This window comes from Phoenix dactylifera, chromosome 1 (genome assembly GCF_051530095.1).
Source record: "Phoenix dactylifera cultivar Ajwa chromosome 1, Ajwa_hap1_PhDact_Kaust_v1.1, whole genome shotgun sequence".
Classification (NCBI taxonomy): domain Eukaryota; kingdom Viridiplantae; phylum Streptophyta; class Magnoliopsida; order Arecales; family Arecaceae; genus Phoenix; species Phoenix dactylifera.
Genome location: NC_143190.1, coordinates 40,431,417 through 40,440,486, shown reverse-complemented (window position 1 = coordinate 40,440,486; position 9,070 = coordinate 40,431,417).

Here is a 9,070-nt window from a genome sequence, read left to right as displayed (position 1 = left end):
GATTAAAGGAAAGAAATAAAAAAGATAAATTTAACCATCTGATTTAGAAAATGAAATCAGAACGAAAATATGGGTATTTGAGGCTTGGTAATCTATCAAAAGATGCTACATTTACTAAAACAGAGGAGTTTAATCACTTAACTGATCTCGAGGCACTTTGCCCAAGAAACCTGATCTCTAGGCACAATCGTAGTCTCTAGGGGCTCGTTTGGTTCGCGGGAAAAGAAGGGGGGAAAGTGTGGTCAACGGGAAAGTAATGAGATGCCTCTTGTTTGGTTGGAGTTTTCAAAGGAGAGAGAAGGGAAAGTTGTATTCCCATAGGAATGTGATTCCCACATTTCATGGGAAAGTCTTTTCCATGAGAAACATGGGAAAGTTACTTTCCCATGAGGCGGGAATCACTCCATTTTTACTTTTTCCAAAAAAGTCCCTTCAGCATTAAAGAAGCATTAAAGAGGCATTAAAAACCTAATTTTTATTAAGGGCATAATAGGAATTATATATAACTTTCTTAGGAAAGTGGATGGCCAACCAAACATAAGCACCTTGGAAATTTGTCACTTTCCCATGGTCAACCAAACATGCCAAAAGTACTTTCCTAGGCATCCTCTTCCTAGGAATTTGTTTCCCAGGAATCATATTCCTAGGAAGGAAAATGCTTCCCGCGAACCAAACGAGCCCTAGGACTCCAAGGCTCCAATGTTGCTAGGAAAGTCCTCAAAGAACAATCGAATGGGTCTAGTTCCTCAACATATGTACTTCAGATTTCACATTAGGGACTCATTTGGATAAGGGCTCATTTGGTTCGCGGGAAAAGAAGAAAAAAAGTATAGCCAATGAAAAAATAAAAAAATATCTTTTATTTGATTGAAGTTTTCAAAGAAAAAAATAGAAAAGTAGTATTTTTATGGGAACAAAATTTTAATGTTTCATGGGAAAGAAAAATCTATAGAGGACATGAGAAAGCTACTTTCTCGTCGATTAGGAATTAGATTTTTTTTTTTCCAAAAGTATCCTTGAGCCATTAAAATCCGTGGGTAGGTCTCTCTTTTTATTATGAGTATGATAAATATTTTGTACAATTTTTCTAAAGAAACTGCATGTTCAACTAAATATAAGTCACTATGGAATGTGTCACTTTTTCATAATCAACTAAATATACAAAAACTATTTTTTTAAGTATCTTATTTTTAAAAATTATTTTTTAAAAAAGAATATTACAATGAGAAAAAAAATTTCGCCAAGCAAATAAGTGCAAAGGCCAAAGAAGCACAAGTCGGTTACTGAGGCGGTGGAGTCGAGAAAGGATACCTTAAGTCGTGCTCCGGCTTACAAGCTATAACTTTGAAATCTTTGCGAGATCTTTGAGTATCATTACAGATGTACCACACCCATTCCTCCTTAAATTTCTTACCTTATTTAATGAGAGTTTTTCTCAATTGATAACAAGGAATTTCTTCACCAAGACTTGAAAATCAGGACTTCATTCAACAATAGCTAAGAAACAAGGATCCCATAATAGATTAACATCTCAGTTAAATAATTATGATTGTATTTTGGATTATGTTATTTTTATAACAGCTTATAATAATTTTTCTGCAATGATGCGATCGAGAAAAAGGAAGAATTTTTTTAACTCGTTCAACTAGAATCTCTCAAAAGAAATTTAGAAGAAGATGTAACAATTGTGAAAGTAGGGTTTAAATTCCTTTTTCTTTTATTGATGATCTAAACCCGAGATATATAATATTTATTTATAATAGTGAGATCCGCTCTTGCAGAATTTGAATCAAATTTTTTTTCCTAGTTCTAATAGGACTTTCTTTCCTAAAATATATATTACTAGTAAAAATAAATTTAAAAAAGCTAAATTTTTTTAGGAGGTAGATCTCGATTTCTACATCGACTTTGCTTCTTGTCGCTCTGTCCGGTTCTTCTCGAATTGGTAGATATGCTCGATCAAAATTTTATCTGAAAAAGAAACTTTTAGTTTGACCAACCTATTTTAGAGTTTACATGATGGAAAGTTATCCAGTTTAAAATAAAAAAGATCTTAATCAGGCATCGTATGACCAATTTATGGCTTTCGAAAGTTTGGCTTGCGACTTGGTTTCTCGATATGGCGAATTTTGCTTCTGAACTCTGTTCAACCTAATTTGTATTGACCAAAATGATCCGCATCGAGTCTGAGGATTTTTTTGAATCTCATAAGGTAATTATATGCAAATAATAATGCTTTCAAAATCGTTCAACAGGCTTACTCTGAGAATTTAAAAATGAATTAACGAAAGAAGGAAAGAATGAATGCAAAAGGTGAGACGAGCAATTATATTTGGGCACATATATGGAAATTTCCAACATGGTCAGATGCACTTTATCTCTTGCCCTCGGGAAATCGTTCTATCAACTATATGAAACATCTAACTAAAGAAATTGATGGGCTGGCATGATGCCATACCAGAGTTCTCTTTGTGCATACTTAAAGACTAACCTGCTCTGGGAAATTTCCATGATGCGACATTTTATAATGATTCCATGATGCAACTTTTGTGCCTCTAGAAAAGCCACCAAGAAACTTATGAATTTCTGCGAACAAATAGCACTCCATGCCAACTCTATGAAAAATGCTAGAAAACTTGCGTGGAGCTGGAGGAAGGGCCCATATACTGAAAAGGGAATCAATTCTGAAGAATTAGATGACTAGATTCTAATTTCAGACAGGTAGGAAGAACAAAAACAAGGGATATCCTTAAACCAGTATACACTCTGCTTTCTTTACATCAAAAAAAAAAAAAAAAGTAAAAAAAACTGTGCTTTCTGTATCAAAGGAAGCATGGGAACAGTAAGCTCTGGATACACACTAGCATTCATACCTGGCTGGCCATGAACCAGGACTGCAGCTGCCGAGAATCCAAGCACTAGAACCCATTCCGCCAACGCCATTTCTCTTTTGCTTCCTGGCACCCAGAAAGTCTCATCTAGTTGTGCCATTTGCCCTGTGATAAGCCAGCTGCTTTCCTACGGAACAATAAGAAGCTGCAGAACCTTTACATCGTTTTCCGATAGCAAGGAATTTTTATACCCAAATGCCTAGAAGGTCTCTATCTTTAACAGGAAGCCGAAGTAGACCTTTTAATAACTAATAACAGTGATAGGAATTAGAAATAGACTTTGTTTATCCAAGTCGCCAGGTTTAATTCTACAGTATGATTGTTGTTACATCAACTACTTCCACGCCTTCAACAATAATAACAATAAAAAAAGAGCGCATAGCCGTGCAGAGAGGGCAGCTTCCAACATAGTTTCCAATCTGATATGGCATGAAAGGGATTTCTGCAATTCAAAGGAGAATCCATGCGATTTACCAACGTTGGGGAACTGCCTTGGACCAGATAGCAATACTCTTAAGAATTAGAGTTATTTTTGTTCTTTGAAATCCAAGGATTCCAATATCTTGGCATATCAAGCAACTTAAACTTTGTAGCAGTGCCAATTACAAAATAGAGGAGCTTTGGTTGATTAGAACAAGAAACTATGGTAATTAGATGGAGCAGAAGTTTCTCAGCTGATTACCGCAAAACTTTGCAACAGAGAAACAACTAATTTTTTGATTTAATGTTGAACCCCTTGAGGAGATCACTGTAGCATAAGCATAAGATCAGAAAGAACCAGAAAACATAGATTCCACCAATCCCATTTCTCTTTTGCTTCCTGGCACCCAGAAAGTCTCATCTAGTTGTACCATTTGTCTTGTGATAAGCCAGCTGCTTTGCTACGGAACAATAAGAAGCTGCAGAACCTTTACATTGTTTTCCGATAGCAAGGAATTTTTATACCCAAATGCCTAGAAGGTCTCTATCTTTAACAACAAGCTGAAGTAGACCTTTTAATATGAATGCAAGGGTGCAGCATATGCATAGACTAACGGCTCATTTATAGCAGTTTTTGTCCCAGATTGAAATTAAGGTCATGATCTGACGGTTCATCAGTATGCTTTTGTGGAAATGCCATTAACGAACTCCCTTTCCGTATGTTGTCTCCTCATTATAGTTCCATGTGTAAGTATTTTGCAGAAATTGATAGCCCGCGCCCTTTGGTACACTGGATTACAACTTTCAATCGTGTTGACTGGGACTGGGATTCTAACACCTGGTCCAGGCTTCAATATCACCCATGATACATTCTCCCATACGAGCTTGCTATTCACCAAACCACAGTCCCCGTACTGCACGCCGTATCTATTGCTCCCTCTCCCTGCTCATTTTTTCACCTTCTGAGCTTACCCAATACAAAACCTCTATATAAAAGCCCTCAAGTCTCATTTAAATTCCAGTAGCTGGGTCTACGTCAAAACAGCAAAGGAAACAATTGTTGTTATTTACCTAGCTCAACGGCAGGCTAGATTTTTTTTTGGAACAGCAATAGTACTCATTTTAATGGGTAATAATTGATTACTATATAAATATAACAATGTTATTCATTTTTTTGGTAAAACAATGTTACTCATTGAAGACTGTGGAGTGATTGATTAAAACCCCATTTGATTTTGATGAGCTCAAAGCATTTGAGTATATCTTGTGATTACTAATGAATTCAATTGAGTGTTTCAGTGAAAATCCTGTCCAAGTGTTTCTAGACTTGGTTCATAGTATTTTGGATAAGTTAAGAAGTCTGCATGAACCAATGTCTGAGACTCGAGTCGACTCCCGAGTATCACGAGTCGACTCCAAGCGTATCAAGTTCACTGGCACGAGCTCGAGTCGACTCCAGATCAGTACGAGTCGACTCCGACTGAGAACAGACAGAAGGACAGAAAGCTTCAACTCAGAAACTGTCAACGAGTCGACTCCCGAAGTGCGCGAGTCGACTCCAATGTTCAACGAGTCGACTCCAGGGTAGTAAGAGTCGACTCCAAGAGAAACACAAAGAAAAGTCAGAGAGCAGTTTTCGGACTCTGAGATTCGAGTCGACTCCCGCAGTACGCGAGTCGACTCCGAGACTGAGCGACCATCAACAGACAGAAGACCATGTTACTGCCTCTGAGATTCGAGTCGACTCACAGACAGCTCGAGTCGACTCCGAGACAAGCTTCACGTCAAAAGGCAGAAGACCAACTTTCGGAAACTGAGAGCCGAGTCGACTCCAAGGAAGTTCGAGTCGACTCCAAGACTGGATGAGCCAAAAGACAGAGAAACGGGAGTTCGGGCTCTGAGATTCGAGTCGACTCCCAGGACAGTCGAGTCGACTCGAGTGGACAATTCAAAATTGGATCCACGGACTTCAGTGGATGAGCCGACTCCAAAATTGCCAGGTCAGCTCCAGAAGTTGGCGAGTTGACTCCAGGTCAAGACGAGTCGACTCCCAGTCAAGACGGCAACTTTAATTCAAATTTGGAACAGTTGCCGAGTCGACTCCGGAAAAGCGTGAGTCGACTCCTGCTACAGCCGAGTCGACTCCTGATCGCGCGAGTCGACTCCAACCCACCAACGGTCATATTGTCAGGCTGCGCAGAGTATGCAGAACGGCCAGAAAAAGCAGAGTAACGGCTAGTTTCCGTGGGGGTTGGCTTAAATAGCCACAGAGGACTGTAGCAAGGCAGAGAACAGATATTCCACTCCAAGCATTCAAGTTTTCAAGCTCTCCAAGTGCTCTTAAACGAAAAAGGGGAGATCTGCATTTACTGCTCCAACAACTTCTTCCCAACAATAAAAGCTTCCTCCTCCTGCATTCAAGTCGACCACTCTTTCAAGAGGAGACCGGAGTTCCAGAAGCCATACCTCTTCACCAGCTTAAAAGCGTTTGAGGGCTTCTAACTCCTTTACGATTATATTGTTTTAAATCTGCTTTTTGAGAAGCTATTTTCTGTTTTCTTCTATCTCTTGTATTTACTTGATTCAATCGGGGGATTGAATCAAGAGGTTTAAGGTTGGTTGGTGAGCCAAGTTAAAACCAACGTGTGTAAGGGTTTGATTGTGAGCCCGGAAAAACAATCGGGGTTGGTTCTAGTCGGTGAGCCTGGGAAAACCGACCGAGTTCGTTGTGAGCTCGTAAAACAACAAGTTTGGTTGTGAGCTTGCAAAACAACCGGCTGTAATCCAAGGGGGTTATAGTGAAATTCCCAAGTGAGACTTGGGGAGTGGACGTAGGAGCAAGGGTTAGCTCCGAACCACTATAAAACTTTGTGTTTGTAGTGCATTGTCTCTCATCTTCTTCCCCGCACATTACTCACAGCACTAGACCTTAATTAATTAACTTGTTATAGTTTTTAATTAATCATCCACAAAGTTTTAATTAGTCAAATTATTTTAAAAACCCAATTCACCCCCCCTCTTGGGTTGTCTATCTGGGCAACAAGTGGTATCAGAGCCAAAAACTCTTCCACTCAAGAGTTAAAAGATCAAAATGACAACCCCATTTGGATCTTCTCACATTGAGGGTCAGTCCACCCAAAGACCCCCTTTCTTCAATGGATCTGACTACTCATACTGGAAGGCTAGGATGAGAATATTCATCCAAGCCCAAGACTATGAGATGTGGTCCATTGTAGTAAATGGGCCCTACATCCCATCCATATACGTAGATGGTGTTAAGGTACCTAAACTAGAAATGGACTGGGATGAACATGACATGAGGAAGGCACAATTAAACTCTAAAGCAATGAATGTCTTCTATTGTGCCTTAGACCGTAATGAATTCAATAGGGTCTCCACTTGCAATTCTGCAAAAGAGATTTGGGACAGACTTGAAGTGACCCATGAGGGTACGAATCAAGTGAAAGAGTCCAAAATAAATATTTTGGTTCATAAATATGAACTATTTAAAATGGACTCTAACGAAACAATTACATGCATGTTCACTAGGTTTACTGATATTGTCAATGGCCTAAAAAGCCTTGACAAGAACTATACTAACAGTGAACTTGTCAGGAAAATCCTTCGGTGTCTACCAAGGTCGTGGGAAGCTAAAGTGACGGCAATCCAAGAAGCTAAAGACTTGAACAGGCTTCCACTTGAAGAGCTCCTTGGATCCCTTATGACGCATGAGCTTACCATGAAACAACACAACGAGGAAGAGTCCTCCCATAAGAAAAAGGTAATAGCTTTAAAATCTACTTCTTCTAACAAGGACTTGTCTTGCAGCAGCAGCAGTGAAGAAGAAGAAGATGAGGAAGATGGTGGTGAGGCTCTTCTTGTGCGCAAGTTCAAGAAATTCATCAACCACAAGAAGTCCTATCATCAAAGGAGAGGCCCCTCAAATTCCTACCGCAAGGACAAAGGTAAGGAAAGGGAAAGAGAGGGGATCGGGTGCTATGAGTGCAAAAAGCCGGGACACATCCGAGCTGAGTGTCCCTTACTAAAGAAGAGCAGCAAGTACAAGAAGAAGAAGAAAGCCCTTGTCACCACCCTATCGGACTCCGACGCATCATCCTCATCATCGGATGAAGAACAAGAAGAGAAGGCCAATTTTTGTTTCATGGCCAACGAAAATGAGGTAACTTCTGATACGCACTATGATTTTTCATTTGATGAACTTTATGATGCGTTTAACGAACTAATGATTGAATATAAGGATGTTAATGTTAAAAACAGGGAACTAAAAGTAACTAACCAAACTTATATCCGTAAGTATGATTCTTTAATTAAGGATAAAGATGCTATTACCAAAGAAAATCTAGAACTTAAGACAAGCAACCAACTCTTAATTAAGAAAACTAATACCTTAACTAAAGATAATGAAAAACTAACTAAGAAATTTTCAGAACTTAAAAAATATAAACAAACCTTAGATAAGGATCTTACTAAAGAACTTAATGATCTAAAAGCCGAAAATCAGACACTAACTAAAGAACTTAACAAATACAAACCCTTAGTTGAAAGATTTACCTATAGTTCTGAAAAATTAAACATGATACTAAATAGTCAACGTGCAGTGTTTAATAAAGTCGGTTTAGGATATAAACCAAGGAATAAGCAAAAACTTCTTAGTAACTTCTTTGTTAAAGCTGGGGAAACAAAAACTAAGAAAATAACCTGCTTTTGTTGTGGTACAGTAGACCATAAAGCAAATGTATGTAATTTTAGGAAAAGTAAAACTAAAAGAAAAATTAAAAGGGTATGGGTTCCAAAAGGAACCAACTTGACTAACCATGAAGGACCCAAGAAAACTTGGGTACCTAAGATGACATGATTTGCTTGTGTAGGAGTGTCTTGCAGCCAAGGTCAACAAAAATTGCTGGTATTTGGATAGTGGCTGCTCAAGGCACATGACGGGTGATAAAGACCAATTTTTCACCCTTGAAGCTAAGAAGGGAGGTGCTGTGACGTTTGGAGACAACAACCAAGGTCACATCATTGGTATTGGTAAAGTTCAAATCACCCCTTCTACTTTTATAGATAATGTCAGATATGTTGATGGTCTTAAGCATAACTTGTTAAGCATCAGTCAATTATGTGATAAAGGATATGATGTTATGTTTAAACCATCACTATATATTATAACAAATCCTAATGATAATAGCTTAGTTTTTAAAGGGATTAGACGTGGAAATGTATATGTTGTAGACCTAGAAGATCTTGCAAAACATAACCAATGTCTAGTTGTAAATGAAACTAAAGATAATGATGCTAGTTGGTTATGGCACCGTAAGTTAGGTCATGCAAGCATGGACACAATAACTAAATTAGTTAAAAAAGAGACTCCGTGATAGGTTTGCCAAAATTAAAATTTGAAAAGAATAAAATATGTGAAGCATGTCAATTTGGCAAACAATCTAGGAACTCTTTTAAATCCATAAAATGTGTCTCTACCTCTAGGCCTCTAGAATTATTACACATGGACCTATTTGGTCCAACTAGAACAACAAGTCTAGGTGGAAATAAATATGGTCTTGTTATAGTAGATGATTACTCCAGGTACACATGGGTCATGTTCCTAGCACATAAGGATCAAGCATTTTCTATGTTTAAAAAGTTCCATAAGGAAGTAACAAATGCTAGAGAGTCTTCAGTCATAGCCATTAGAAGTGACCATGGTACCGAATTCGAAAATCAATTATTTGACGAATTTTGTA